This window comes from Eptatretus burgeri, chromosome 4, assembly GCF_056783735.1.
Source record: "Eptatretus burgeri isolate ZD-2024b chromosome 4, Ebu_testis_v1, whole genome shotgun sequence".
NCBI lineage: Eukaryota > Metazoa > Chordata > Myxini > Myxiniformes > Myxinidae > Eptatretus > Eptatretus burgeri.
In genome coordinates this window covers 78,183,691-78,200,427 of record NC_140964.1, presented here as the reverse complement: position 1 = coordinate 78,200,427, position 16,737 = coordinate 78,183,691, and the positions used below count along the sequence as shown (strand labels likewise).

The following is a 16,737-nucleotide window of genomic DNA, read 5'->3' as shown; positions in this document are numbered from 1 at the left end:
AACACGTGTCCCCCCCTCCCCTCCCCTCCGAAACCGAGCTGCTCCACTCGTTCCGCATGGTCTCTGTTCTGCGCCGTTTGTAAAGTCTCACCGTCGAGCCGCCCGCCTTGTAAACGCCATGCACACGGTGACGTCAGCGTCGTTAGCATAACCAGGCGACAATACATTTTGTTGTTTTCTTGTAAAATGTTCTGGTTTCGTGAGCGTCTGCAGCCCCTGCCTCTTGATTGGTCACCGCTATCACACGAGCACTTTGCTCACCAGGTCGATGGTTTTTTGTTTTGTTTTTCGCGAGGCTTTCTTCACTGGCTTCACTCTCGCGGGTCTAAGGTTGAAGTTCTGCTTCAGGCAGAGACGAGTGAGATTAAATGGTGGTAAGTTTGGGAAGAGTGAGGAGCGACGGGACACGACGTGCAATTCCAGTCGCGCTGAGACGCCTCCATTGTGTGTGTGTGTGTGTGTGTGTGTGTGTGTGTGTGTGTGTGTGTGTGTGTGTGTGTGTGTGTGTGTGTGTGTGTGTGTGTGTGTGTGTGTGTGTGTGTGTGTGTGTGTGTGTGACTCGGGAAATCTCGAGAACTCGTGTGCCCAGGCAGGGTGACTCGGGACAGATGTGCGAAGCAATAAATTATGGTACAAGGCACACAACCATTGTTCGTCCCTGTTTGCGTGCCCAACTTGTCGCGTGTCGTTCGATAAGCGTTTGAATGAATTGTTTCAGCACAAAATCTCCCTTCCCCCCTCGCCTCACACCATCGCCCCCTTTGAAGGAGAAATTACAGTTTACCGGTCGAGCAGTGACCTCATTGTGTTTTTTTGTTCTCGATGGTTCTTTAAATCCCTGGGTGGACCTTGTTTTGTGGGCTCAGCTGCTTAATGTCCTGCTTTCCAGAACCCCTCCGCTCTGTGCCTTCACTTCGGCACTGGTTTGTGTGTTTACCTTCTCGTCCATTTGCTTCTCCAGCGGAAACTGCTTTCTGAATATGAAATCCCACCCATACCACCCGTCTATAGCACCACCATCGTACCATAGTGCCATTCCACATAGTGCCACTCCCACCACTCATCACTATATCACGTGTCAAACCGCTGCCTTCCATCCCACCACTACAGTCTTCTCACTCCGCCTGCCCTGCTACTGTTCCGTACCACCCTACCATCCACTGCACCACCCTACCATCCCTACCACTGTACCACCATACCACCCATACCACTTCTACCACCATACCATCCCTACCACTGCACCACCCTACCACCCAAACCACTTCGACCACCATACCATCCCTACCACTGCACCACCCCTTCCTCCATACCACCCCTACCTCCGTACAACCCCAACCTCAATACAACCTCTACCTCCATACAACCCCTTCCTCCGTACCACCCCTACTTCCGTACAACCCCTATCTCCGTACCACCCCTACCTCCGTACCACCCCTACCTCCGTACCACCCCTACCTCCGTACATCCCCTACCTCCGTACATCCCCTACCTCCGTACATCCCCTACCTCCGTACCGCCCCTACCTCCGTACCACCCCTACCTCCGTACAACCCCAACCTCAATACAACCTCTACCTCCATACAACCCCTTCCTCCGTACCACCCCTACTTCCGTACAACCCCTACCTCCGTACCACCCCTACCTCCGTACCACCCCTACCTTCATACAACCCCAACCTCAATACAACCTCTACCTCCATATAACCCCTTCCTCCGTACCACCCCTACTTCCGTACAACCCCTACCTCCGTACCACCCCTACCTCCGTACCACCCTACCTCCGTACCACCCCAACCTCCGTACCACCCCTACCTCCGTACCACCCCTACCTCCATACATCCCCTACCTCCGTACATCCCCTACCTCCGTACCGCCCCTACCTCCGTACCACCCCTACCTCCATACCACCCCTACCTCCGTACCACCCCAACCTCCAAACCATCCATACCACCATACCACCCCTACCTCCGTACAACACCGACCTCCGTACAACCCCTACCTCTGAACCATCCATACCTCCGTACCACCCCAACCTCCATACAACCCCTACCTCCGTACAACCCCTACCTCCGTACCACCCCTACCTCCGTACCACCCCAACCTCTGAACCATCCATACCACCATACCACCCCTACCTCAGTACAACCCCTACCTTCGTACAACCCCGACCACCGTACCACCCCTACCTCCGTACCACCCCTACCTCCGTACATCCCCTACCTCCGTACCGCCCCTACCTCCGTACCGCCCCTACCTCCGTACCGCCCCTACCTCCGCACCCCCCCTACCCCCGTACCACCCCAACCTCCCAACCCTCCCTACCACCATACCACCCCCACCTCCGTACAACCCCTACCTCCGTACAACCCCTACCTCCGTACAACCCCTACCTCCGTACAACCCCTACCTCCGTACAACCCCTACCTCCGTACAACCCCAACCTCTGAACCATCCATACCACCATACAACCCCAACCTCCACACAACCCCAACCTCTGTACAACCCCTACCACCGTACCACCCCTACCACCGTACCACTCCTACCTCCGTACAACCCCGACCACCGTACCACCCCAACCTCCGTACCACTGCTACCATTGTACCACTCCTCCCCCTCTTCCACCCTTACCTCCGCACCCCCCCAGCCTCCATACCACTGCTACCATTGTACCACTCCTCCCACCGCTGCACCATCCATACCACCGAACCATCCCAACCTCCATACCACCATACCACCCCAATCTTCATACTATCCCTTTCACTGTACCACCCCAACCTCCGTACCACCATTCCACCCCTACCTCTACACCATCCTTACCACCATACCACTCCAACCTCCATACCACCCCAACCTCCGCACCACCCCCTACCACTGTACTACCCCAACCTCCGCACCACCCCGACTACCGTACCACCTCTATTACTATACCACTTCCACCACCACACCATCTTAACCACTCTGCCACCCCAGTACCTCAAAAAGTTTTTAATTTTTTTTAGCAGCGTCTTCATACCATCCCTATTACTGAGCGAATGCTGCTCGTAGAGAGCTCGGCGTTGTTCTTCTTCTTCTTGTTCTTCTTCTTCTTGTTCTTCTTGTGAAGACAAAACCTTAATCTCAAGGACTCGGCTCTTGTATATATACAGTATATACTGTACTACTGTATATAGATATAGAAGATGAGATAATCCGGATCTTGTATATCTTGTGTATACAGTATATGCAAGATATACAAGATCCGGATCTCCTTAAATACTGAATACATGTATATACAAGATCCGTATCTCCTTAAATACTGAGCACATGTACACATCCTCACATAGACGGTGCCTTTTGAGAGCGTCTATCATGAACTTTTAAATATATTCGGACATTTGCTTTAAAGTTTCGAAAAGTTCACGTTACTATTTAAAGATTATTCCATTTATCGTGTTGTAATTTCGTAAATACATTATTTATTTTGTAAATACACGCTATATCATAAATACGTCAATACATTATGATGGGTTTCGCTATTGGCTGAATCAAGGCATGTGACGAAATATCGGAAGTTGTTGTTGTTTTTTGAAAGAAAAATTTTTTTTAGCCGACAAAACCTTTAGGACGCTGCTCTTGGACACATTTGTCCTTGTTTTAATATAGGACACCAGATGCTACATTGCATTTAACGAGTTAATATTGTTCTGCACTACATTCTCACCTCTCTGTGTTAAAAAAAAATCCGTTTTATTGGATCTCTTCCCGTCTGTGGTGGACCTGTGTCATTCCCTCTTCCTAGCTATCAAGTCATCCGTGGTCCTTCACACGGTATTATATTATTAATAATGAATTGTCATGGCAATGATGAAGTTTATACTTTGTTTTCATTTGAACTAATTCTTCTCATCTCTAATGAGTGTACGTGATGCGAAGCATGAAGGGCATGTGCTGATATGCTGGTAAAAGAGGCAATTTTGAATCGGTATTCATTTCCTTATTCCAAAACAGTGACCACAGTTGATTACTGTTAAAAATCACTTGTTTTGTGAGAAAAAGCAAAATAAAAATGTGAGGAAAGCAAAGCAAAGGTTTTGTGAGGAAAACACACATCCTGGAGTCGTGTTAAGGGGCGTCTGCTCTGACCCTGGGAGGTGGGTGGTTCAAACCCTGTCCTAGTCATACCAAGTACTTAGAAAAACCAAAAAAAAACCACCTGTTCCACTGCACCACCCTACCACTGCCTGGTACATGCTGCTTCCTTACTTGACTCTCAGCATATTAAAAGGATAGAGCACGATCAAACAACCATAGGTTGGCAACGCAAGCGTAGGCTTTGATTGGCCTCGTAGCCGCCTCGTGTGTTTGGAATTCCTTGTAAAAAGGTAACTCATTGGACCCCCACCCCTCCCACAAGGTTAGAGACTGCAACATTAAAACGAGCTCTGTCCAAGCGGCCGATCATCCGTCCATTTACTTTTGTGTACGGGATGTTTCAAAAACCGTTTAACATTTGGCTTTAATATTGCAAATTTCTATCCCTCATATCACCCAAAAGGTGTGGGACCCTAGAGTATCACCTCATTATTATTTTTATTATTATTATTATGGCACACTTATACTTCAAGTGCTGACTTTGTGAGCTCAACTGGTTTATAATGCTCTGGTGTTGCATTAACCACCCAATTTGGATTATAAAAGGTGTTTCATCGCTGCTTGTAAGGCTGCATATAGGTATTGACCCAACAGTTCGGTTTTAGTTAGTAGTGGATTTGACCCCCCCCCCACCCCATCTCATAGGTCATAAGGCCACATCTGAAAATGGATTCCATGTGTGCTGATTTTTTGAAGTTGCTTTTGTTATGGTGTCATCACCACCGCTTCTCTCTGTCTCTGTCTCTGTCTTGATTTCAACCATTATTTGATGAATCTTTTCCTGAGAGTACCTTTTGTTCTCTGGTGAAATGTGGAGGTTGTACAAACGTGGCTCTATCAAAGTTCAAAACGAGGCACAAAATGTCGAACTTTCAAGGCCCAACGCATCCCACACTTGGGTATTTTAATTGTTGATAATTCTTATAAAGTCGTCACGTTTTGTTGAATGGAAGGTCAGAGGTTAGAATGTTGTGTTGAATCGGCTGGTAACTCCATATGTGTGTTTATAAAGCTCCAGGCGCTTCGCACACGCGTATGTTATCACTTTATGAATGAACTTGACATTTCTGGTTTCCCGTCGATCATGTTCCGGTCGGTCGTTGGACGTTGATGTGGAATTTTCGTTTTGTCGAATCTCAAAACGAGCAGCACTGTGCGGGAATGCCGTGCAATAGTATTGTCTACCTTGAGCGAGTTATGGAGGAAGTGAGAGCGATACAAATCGAAGCTTTTTTCAGGTGAAACGAAGATGGTGGTCAACGTAGCCACGAGTTGCTGTGAAAAAGAAATGCACATCATCAGATTCCGTGTCAAAAGGATGTTAAACTAGTGAAAAATTCACAGCAGATCGTCTTTCACGTACGGTTTGTGCACAACAACGGTAGCGGCGAGCTGAAAATAATATCTTGAGCATCTTCACGTATGTCATACAACCAACTGCTGTCAAGCAAACAAACCACCAAGGGTGTCAAACATAATTTTGGAGAAGTTAGGGATTACTGTACATGTAATTTCAGATTGATTGGATGTCATTGTAGGAGATGTGGAATCGATCCTTCATTTTCTCATGAAATCCAGTGAGGTTCATGCAGGGTGGGTATGGGTACCGCAGCACCTCATGTCTGACCGAAAGGTAACTGGCGTGGCCATTGCATCTGAGATCCCATCATGCTCCTGCAGGGATCGAGATAATTTATTTAAGATAGATGTGACATTTTAATGAGACCTGGGTCCGTTAACGCGAGCCAGTTGAAACGGGAACGGTGTTTGTCCCGACAACTAAAACATTTGAGGTTCAGCTAATTTCTCAGAAACGTTAATGGCAGTGAGAGGCGGCCATGTTTAGGGACCTGAATCGTGTCATCGACTTGGAGTGTCTTGAACACCGTGGTGGCTCGTTGCACAATGAATTGAACCAACAATACGCAGATGACAGCCAGTTATACTCACCCAGAACGTGACTTCACTGCATGATAAGCTCATCCTCTCATGGCAAATGTGACCGTTTTAAGTACTCCAGTGGAGATGGGTTGGGAAGGTTGACAGTCTGCGTACAGTCCAGATGTATCACCTTTTACCTTCCATCTCTTTGGACCACTCAAAGAACATCTGGGTCGGATAAGTTTACCATCGACTCCAAAGCGCCTGTCCTGAAATGGCTGTCGCCATCCCAAAGATTTCTTCGCAAATGGCATCAAGGCACGGCCGTGTCGATGAACCAAGTTTGCTTGTGTACGGGGGAACCCTTGAGAAATATGAAAAGGTTTTTCAACTCCCTTTACTCAAAGATTATCTCGGAGGAGAGTAAACCATCCTTGTGAACCTTGAACTACCTTCATAATTATAGCCATTGTCCTGTATCTAACCAAATAATATCACAAATGACTTGATTTGCACTATGGCCAAGAAAATGCTTCTGATTTCAGAGCAATTGCCTTCCTTTTTGGCGGTGGAGGGTTGTGTGCAAGTTTTCATTTTGGCCTGTATATGTTAAACTGCAGAATAAAGCAATTTAACTTCAACAATGCAGAGCTTTACCGCCGTACATTCAGGGAGCCCTCTATGTATGTCCTGTAAGTGCTCCTGGGAAATGCTATTCATATCGAAACTGCATACTGTATATCACGACGTATTTTCCCATCGGAATGCATGTTATAAAGGTAGTTGCGTTCCTGGGAAATTTTGATCCCCTCTTAGACAAGTTAAATTAATGTTTTTATCACTGGTTCCAACATGCCTGCTGTTGGCTTAATGGTTTGGGTGCTGGGTTTGGGATCCTAGGATCCCGAGTTCAAATCCCACTCAGCTGTTGAATTAATACCAGGTGGGGTTGAATCTGCCTGTCATCCTTCCGAGGTCGGAAAAAATGAGTGCCGCTTGCTAGTATACTGTGTCGGAGTGGTGACCCATCCAGGATTGTGCCCATTGGCCCAGGAGACTGTTTAAGCAGCACCAACGCTCTGTACAGAGTATGGTCCCAATGGATAGATGGATGGATGGTTCCACTAGTAAAAAATCAATCTGCTTAGTTTGCAAGGTGACTACACTGTCTCCTCTTGTCCACAGAGGCACGAGCCTCACTTGATTGTTTGTCACTCATATTAAGGGGTAAATCAATACAGCACCAAAAGTGAATAAAATGTAGCTGGTCACATGCATTGAGCATCAACAAAGATGGCGGTGTAACAATACAGGGCAGAGCCGAGATGGAGGGTTTTTATTTTCTTTTCTTTTGTTTTTGTGCACTTCTATACCGAAACACCAAATTTTTCAGTACTTGTATTGGAAAAGTGTTAATTCGTCAACAATGATATATACCAAAAAAAAACCAGACAACGGGACTACTTTATATGTGAGGACTCCCTGTACAAGGAAATACAAGGAACTTCGACGCAGGAGGAGGCCACTAGGCCCTAATCAAACCTGTGCAAACATGTCAACATCTTGGTTCAGTATTCCTCATCCCCACGACAGTAATTCCTCACTGCACGTGGTTCCACACAACTTTATTTCACTGCAACACTGATTTTTATTAGAGAACACTTTTCGCACAACATGGACGTGCCCGTTACAACGCGGTTTCTGAGCAGCGGTTGACGACCTTTCTTGTGCTGCGCAGAACGATACAACTCATATCTCGGTCCTTTGTTCTGTCGTCTTGTTGTGTGACATGTCCGTGACCATCGTAACTTTTTATTGGGATTTAGGAGTGGTAAGCGATCGACTAGTGGTAATGGTGCTTCTGTGAGCCAAAAAAAACCCTGAAATCTGTTTTGATGGATGTTTTATTTGAAGTACGAGAGCAATATGAAAAACTCTCTTTCTCTTCCTCTCTATCTTTCTCCCACTCCCTCTCACATGCAACCATCACCTTTTACATTATTTGTCCCCTACCAGTTTCACCATGGAGGGGATTATAGGTTTGCTCTCCGCCTGTCCGTCTGTCCATCCCACCTCTGGTTTTTCCAGATTCCCCTCCCCCCCCCATAACCTTTAACATAGTCAACTGAAACTTGATACATGGTTTTGTTTTGATTAATTATCGAACATGTTCGAGTTTCAGGGCGTTTTGTCAATTTTTCAGTTATGCCCTTTTTGGATTTCAAAAATATCACAGCAGGGGACATGCTTTGTAAAGCAATTCTCGCTCTTGTTACCTCCACCACCGAAGGTGAAGGAAGTTATGTTTTCACCCCTTTCTTTCTGTGTTTGTTTGTTTGTCACTTGCAAAATCGAAGAATTTTCAAGTTTATTTGTCAGTCGATTTTGTTAGTCTGTCTGTATGTCTGTCTGTCTCTGTCAATCACCTGCAGGTCATAATTGTAATCCGATCTTCACAAAACTTCACCACACGGTAGAGTTCACCATAAGCAAGAAGCCTGTTATTTTTGAGGTCAAAAGGTCAACGTAGGCCAAAGGTCAAATGCGTCAAATTTATAAAATCTTCAATTCTTATCTGATTGACGAGAAATTTGAAAAACATATTCATATGAGCTTACTGAATTCGACCACCAATTATTTTTTTAGGTCAACCTTGGCCAAAAGGTCAGCATAGGACAAAGGTCAACAAATGAGGTGAGATTTATAAAATCCTCAATTTTCATACGATTGACTTGGAAATTTGAAGAGGATTTATGTTTCAGGTCACTGAATTCAACCAAATATCGATGCCAAAATCAACAAACACATTGCAGGCCATCATTGTATTTTCAAAATGTGAAGCACAATTTTAAAGTTGAACAGATAACAAATGGAAATAAATAAACACAAACTGAGATTTACTGAATCTGGTCATTATTTAATTCTCACTTTACACCCTTCTGTTTCAAAATGCACAATCAAGCACAAATGCTAGGTCGGTGAATGTAGTAGTCTTGTGGACAAGGCATGACTGGCTCCATGGAAATCTTTGAGCCCATCAAAATCAGATGTATTTGTTGTTAAATAATTCATTTTGTTCATACTCTGAAAGATTATACTATCTTGTAATGTGCATGATATTGTTACGGATCTGGAAACCATATGCATTCAAACATACAGATGTCCCAAGAGTCAGTTATTCCATGAAGTACATGTGAGACAGGTCCCTTCCTTTTGTCTAGTGGGAGAATCAAAGGTGTGCGTTGCGATGTCCTTTTAGGTAGGTTATTACATCTAATGACCATCCAACAAACCATCCTACGAACCCTCCAACGATCATCCAACAGACCATCCAACGACCAACCACGGTACCTTCCAGGGCTTGCAACCCTCGCCTCACTGGCCACAGCATACGGGGCAAAAACGTCCAGTCCGCCGTTCCTTTGCGCTTCTACAAACGTTCCTTTTCAACGTTGGATCTTCCCCTTTATGAAGAAGTGGAAGTGTGCCGATCCACAGTGGTAGTGTGCCGATCCGGACAACACACGCGTGGAGGGGGTGCGGGCCTCCCGGTTTGGCCGAGGCCCCGCCCAGAAAGGGCGGACCCCATGAAGACCGTGTCCAATCGGGGTGGACGGTGACGTCTGTTTCACCGAGCCCCCACCCTGTTCGGGGAGGTCCATAAAAATACTACGCGATCCTCAAAGTGGAAGTTTTTTGGAGGAGTTGAGTTGGTTGGTGTGCGTCGTGCGGTTTGAGCTGGAGTCTGGGGCGTTCGAGTGGAGTTCTGCATTTGGCTGGCGTTCGTTGGAGTTTTCCTTGGTCCCGTCCGCGACCCTGATCTCCGCCCTGGGACTCCGACTACTCCGCTCGGGTTCCACCACGGGCACAAGCCCCACGCGTGTGACTGTGGGCCGAGCCGCATGATCATTAGCAGGTTCCGCACCGCAGAGCACCCCCTCCCTTCAAAGTGCAGGTACCCAAGCGAACTGCGACCCCCAGCTCGTGTCTCTCCCTCTCTGGCTATGGGGGTCTTTTAATAAATCATCTGAGTGTGTGGGCCCGTCTTGTAAATAGAAACTGTATAAGTGTTCTTGAACATTGTAAATTCACACCAGTATATTCCGCGATAAGTCTTTCTCTGTGTCTTCTTTATTGTAAATAAATTGCTGTAGAAATGTTCCCAGTTCGTTTCCGTCCTTTCTTTCATTGGTCCAGCATGGTTCGGATTTGAGTTTAGCCGGGTCTTTGTTTCCGTTAATCTGCTCATCCTAGCCGGCACGGCTTTGTCAGTTCCGCTCGACTGCATCCGAACCGGAGTTGGTAGTCGGTAGTTGGAACTCTACCACAGTTAGTAGAGTGACCCGGTTCGAGCAAGACATGCCGAGGGCGTGGTTCCCCGGTAGACGACACCGCGTAGTTGATTAGGTAAATTGGTTCGAGACAAAAAGACCCTACGCTACGCGGTGGAGGTATTGGTGTCTACGGTCGGTTAAGCGTCCCGCCGCCTCACGGAATTATCCGAGAGGGACGGCCTACAATTCCGGAGAATCTGGTGGGAGACGACGTAACCTCCTACACCTAGTGGTCGTTCTCGCCACCGGACCTCCGGCCCGCAACAATATTGTCGTGTCCATGGGTCTAACCCCTATCTGGACGGATGGCAAACCTTCTCCCTTTAAAGGCTTATAATCGTGACTCTGAGATTAATGCGCTTGCGGGAAGGGGGGGGGGCAATGGCGGAGGGGCGGAGGAGCACATCATGGGGGCGCTGCACCAGGACATCACAAGGGGGGTTTATGCTCGAACCCCACTACAAATACATGGCTACAGTTTCTTAAAAGGTTCCTCTCACACAGACTCAAATACAGACAACGGGAACACAAAATGAAAATAAAAGCCCTTCTTTTGAGTATTCTTGTACTTAACTTGGCCCGGATTTGGTTTTTGTGGAACTGGAATCGAGGTGCTCCTATTCGCTCGTACAGACGCGCACAAAATGGCGATTCTCTCGTAGTGGTATAAACACACGCCAGGCAGTCCGTGAGCGGCACTCCACACCAAAGCTCAGGGCCCCAGTGTAATGGCTTCGTGTGCCGATCGTCCTCACCGACCCAGCCAAAGGTCAGCGTCTTACTTCAACAGAATTCTATTGTCCTGTCATCGTCCTCGGCATGCGCTCACCCTCTGCTCTCATCTCTGACTCTGCCTCTGCCTCGTGCATGCGCTCTGCTCACCTCTTGTCCTATTTAGTCGGAAGCCTCCCACAATGCGCAAGCCTACTGAGTCCGATGCCTCTCAAAATGTGCCAGCCTGATCTTCCTCTCGATCACGCCTGTATGTCCTCCGGAATGCGCCAGCCTCACACTTCCTCTCGATCACGCCTATGTATCCTCCACCTCCGGGGTGTGGCCTGCTCGCACGAAACTCGGGAAGGCTTCCGGTTCTGGGTTTGGAGCGTTGGCAGGTCTCCTTCAGGGCTCTCTGCTGACGATCTCAAAGTTAAGTTTCCAGTCGTTATGTCCCGTTTTAACTGTTTATTTTCTCACCGGCATGTTACTATGTGTTCCTTGTTCGGTTATGTTTCAAAAATCGTGCTATTTTGTGAGTTTTCGTTGACCCTGTCTTACTGAGTGCTTGAGGCCTTCTCCCTTTTTTATGTTTGAACACCTCTGTCTTCTACTGTCTACCCATCGTTCCCCTCAGTGTACGATCGTGTTTATTTGTATTTTCTCCCCATTACCTTCAATTTCTATCCTACCCACTTTCCCAACGTCCCCCATCCCTCCCAACGAAACACTCTATTTCTTGTCTTAAATGAAAAAAAAACAAAAAAAAACTACCTTTCTCCTTGCACACTCACAAATCTCGATTCTTCTTCATCATCCTCCTCTTCTTCTTCCTCTTGCCGGCACACCATCTTTATTCTACTGAACTGACCCTCTCTCGCCATTACCTTCACGATTTCTTCCGATCTACAACCTTCCATTCCCGAATCACACGATTTTATTTCAACCTTTCCTTTTCCGAATGTTACGCAATCCTTATTTAAAATAAATAATTTCACTTTTGACGATACACCTCCCAGAGCCAAGTGCTTCTCCCATAACCACGTGATCTGTTTAGACCCCCTGCGTTTATCGATCCAATTTCACCATTCACCTCACGATTTTTTTCTACAACACTTCCATGACCTAATCTGATGAAAACTCTCTCAAACAATAATAATAATAATAATAATAATAATAATAATAATAATAATAATAAAAACGATCTCTTATAATGCTTCCTCTTCCTCTTTTACACATGTGATACTCTTTACTGTTTCATAATGCACTACTCTTCTACTATTTAAACAGACTGCTCTCAATTTGACCTTTCCTTCATACCTTGTCTAAAAAATCCAACTGTTACAGCGTTTCTTCTCTCCATTCTCTGAATTCGCCTTTATTGCATCCATCAAAAATTGTGTTAAATCGCATCTCTGACCTAAAACTTAAAAAAAACCCAGTTTGCTATTTATGTTCGCTTTCCATCAACCATTCTTTTTTTCCAATTTCAGTGCCAACTCACCCCTCTCACCCCTCACTCTCAAAGCAACCATCACACCCTTCTCCTTCAAAGCCTCCATCTCACCTCTCTCAAAAACTCCCCCCTCACCTTTCCTTCACCATTCACCCCCTTTACTCATCCTTCTCAAAGTTGCCCCCCCTCTCCTCCACAAAGCTCCCTCCTTCCACTGCCCTCTCACCTCCATCTCTTCACTCCACGTCCTCCAATCCTCAACTCCCTTCTTCCCTCTCTCTTGTCCCCCCTCTCCCCCAGCACCACAGAGCCTTTTCTCCTCCTCATCCGGCCCCCTCCCCTAGCTATTCTGCAATCCCTCACACTCTTTCAACAACCCTCCTTACCCCCCCTCGTCCCTTGTCCTACCTCCCTCCCCTCCCACCCATGCACCCAAAGCCTCCTCCCCTCGCTCTTCATTAACACTGTGGACCTCAAATATCCAGGGCCTTTGCTCAAACCTTTCAGATCTTTCCATACAGGTTGCCACTGACAAACCAGACATAATCTGCCTAACAGAAACTTTCCTCCCCCAAGACGTGTCTGACTCCCAAGTATCTCTCCCTGGTTACTCCCTCTTCCGGTATGACAGACCTGAGCCTCGTCCTGGTGGAGGTGTTGCTCTCTTCATCAAAGACTCTTTCTCACTCTCAATGCACTGCCCGTACCCCCCCACATCCCCAGGAATACCTCTGGCTACGGCTTCCCCTCCACTCCCACCTCATGTTTATATGTGTACTGTACCGTCCACCTAACAGTGATGACTCCATCTACACCTCACTATCCGAAAACATGGACCAACTTCTATCTTCTCATCCAAACTCTCTTTTCCTCATATGTGGCGACTTCAATTGTCATCATGCCAGTTGGCTAGGTGTGGGTACCTCTCTCACCTGTCATGGCACTTCAGCAAAAGCTTTCTGCGACTTATTGGGATTGACTCAATTGGTCAACTTCCCGACCCGGATCTCAACCAATGGTACTCCATCTCTTCTGGATCTGATTTTGACAAATTTCCCTGACAATATCTGCTGCTCTTCCTCTGCTCCAATTGGTTCTTCTGACCACGTCCTTGTCAAAGTGGACATTTCTCTGGCTATTATCAGATAACCACCTCACCACCGTCGAGTCTGGCATTTCACTCAAGCCGACTGGCAGGGTCTCCAAGCAGCCATCAAACTTTTTGACTGGTCTCCTATGGCTACTTTGTCCAACATCAACTCATCCTGGGAATTCTTTCAAAGAAACTTGCTCTCCCTCATGCACATATTTATCCCCTCCCGTCTTCAGTTGTCTTACCCTTCCTCCCGCCCTTGGTTTACTGAAGCTTGTGGCGAGGCAGTTGTCCTGAAACAACTTGCCTTTGCCTCATGGAAAGCAAACCCAATGGAGGGTAATCTCAGTTCCTTCCATAAAGCTCGCAACAAGTGTGCATCTACCCTCAGGATACACCGGCAAGCAGCAGCTTATTCGCTCACTGCAGATCTGGGTAAAATCACAAACTGGTCCAACACGTGGAACATGTCTTTCAATCCGGACAAATCTCACACTCTCACTATGTCTCTCCGAAAGGACCATTTAGAACCCCCCCCCCCATCCACTTTCTCAACAATCCTCTGGAAGAAGTCCTTTCTTTCAAGCTTCTGGGTCTCACTATCTGTCATGACCTTTCCTGGGAAAGCCACATTTCTAACCTCGTCTCCAAAACCAGTCGCCGACTGGAAATCCTCCGTCGTGCAAAGTCCTTCCTCGGCCCACCTGAGCTCCTGATCACTTACAAAGCTTTCGTCCGCAGCCTGATGGAGTACTGCTCTCCCCTCTGGGCTGGTGCTCTTGCCTCCCACCTTTCTCGGCTTCACGCTGTGGAAACCAAGGCATTTCAGACCATTGGCATCTCCCACAATGAGGCTGAGTCTTTGGGCCTCTCACTCTCTCACCGCAGGTTGGTCGGTGCTCTTTCTGTCTTCTACTGTCTCCTCTCCAGCCTCGCCGGCCCTGCTCTCTCTGCGATTTGTCCCCACCGCATTTCCGCAGGGCGCTCAAGGTCCGCCAACAACCCCCTTCTGGTAAAACTACCAAAATCACGAATCACTGCTCACCTTCACTCTTTCATTCCTCTTTTTCCCGCCTTTGGAATAAACTCCCTCACTCTATTCAATCCCATTCTTCCCTCCAGGCCTTCAAAACAGCTGTTCACCACCACCTCTTATCATCCAAATCATATCATCCCCCATCCAAATCCTCGATCTTTTCTACCCCCGATAATCCACCCAAGCCCACCTCCTTCAAATTCCCTGCTTTCCTTCCCGAAAGTCCCTGTAATGTCCATCTTGTATTCCCCATGTTCCCTGCCCCATCTCTCTCCCTTCCACAGATCTCCAAATGTCTCTGTTCCCCACTGTTTTGTCCTTCCCACTCCCGCCCCTCTTGTCTCATGCCCCCTTGATGTGTGTTGTGTGTTCGCTCTCACACGAGCCTCGACAAGGTGTACAAAATATAAACATTAAAAAAAGGCGGGGCTTCTGCCTGCTCGGCGGGTTTGCTTGTTTTCGGGACGTGTTCCCCACCTTTATTGCCGATCTTGAAATATAAAGACATCGGGAAAATCACAGAGGGCAATCACTTACTGGGGAACTTATTCTTACTCCTACTAACAGCTAATTAACACGACCCCCTCCCCCCACCTTGTGTGGTGACACGTGACACTTAAGCTCACAGGTGCCACACTTAGCTATGTCGAGATTCCTCCTACACGTCCACGAACCAAGCAACTCCATACAATGCTATATTCCCTTTTCAGATTCCTCCATCTACCCCTACAATCGTAACAATATACAGTGTACACACACACACACACACACACACACACACACACACACACACACACACACACACACACACACACACACACACACACACACACACACACACACACGTTGAGGCTCACTGATGGGCCTCATAAGGCCAACAGTTCAAAGGCCTTGTGGAGGTCCGTCACCGTGGATGACCCTAATACTATCAAATCTTGTTTGGGATTGTTTGTACTCTCAGAGCCAATCATTTTTCGCTCACCTGGACTTTAATCAGGTGAGCTTATGCAATTGAGCAGTGTCTGTAGGTGAGTGAGTCAGTGAGTCTGTAAACAGTTGTCATTATCACTTGAACCAAACAAAGGATTTTGAGGAAACTTTGCCACAAGCTTCATATCTGATGTCTAACGAAGGTTGATTGACCGCATCAAAATCTGGGCTGTGTAGCCTCGGTTCGAATCGTGACCCAGCTATAAACAGTCATCCTGGTCGGTGTTTCACAGGAAGGGGTAATTCATCAATGTGTGTGCACCATTCCTCGGATGGATGTTAAACTTGGCGTCCCGTCTGTTCCAACATTGGTTGACCTTAAAGATGCCATGGTGTCCTCCACGAAGAGTAGGTGAGCTCTCACCGACACCGTGAACAAATTCCAAATTCCCGCCTAACTCCTGCTGGGAGAGGGATGGCAGACCACCCAGCATAATCCTTGCCAAGGATCTTCTTCAGTGGAACCATTGCTCTGTAACCCAAGAGTATGCTATTCAGTCAGTCATTATAGAATGTCTACTGTTGATGCTAAATGCGTTTGTGACTCAGTTGTGTTGTGTTGTCTTGTCTGTATGGAATCTTGTCTTTATAGGAAGTATGGGGGAAATGTAAATTGGCTTTGCTAGAAATTGCTAATTGTAGTTATTATACCAAAACAATAAATATGGGATCATTAATTTAATAAATGTCCTGTGGAACACAAGATGGATGGAGACACCTTTAACCTGAATAACCTCACGCAGTGGTGACAATGACAATGCTACTGGCATTGTAACAAGCAAATGGTCCTATGGTGCATGGTACAGCTGCAATTAAAGCGTTTAGTTTATTTGAGAAATGGTGTAAAGACCTGGGTTTGGATATTTCCGTGACATAGCTGGCTGTACTGGTTGTGATGTGTCTGTGAGGCGGCTGCCTACATCGGAACATGTGCATGGCATGCCTAACTCGTGTTTGTCCGAGTTGATGGGGGGGGGGGTGGGAACCAAACTTGTACTCTGCATATTAACACATTGTCATGGGATCATGAAAATGTTGGGAACGCCTGGGATATCCTGTTTGTGTTACCATCTGAACCGGAAGCTTGTGATGTGGGGAATCCG

The 16,737-nt window shown here is 47.0% G+C and overlaps 1 protein-coding gene across 2 annotated transcripts in view; it reads left to right on the top strand.

Annotated features, from left to right (window-relative positions):
* Nucleotides 1–16,737, top strand: part of LOC147028432 (nuclear receptor corepressor 1-like) — a 319,774-nt gene that overhangs the window by 1,232 nt on the left and 301,805 nt on the right. The gene's annotated exons all lie outside the window — the stretch shown is intronic.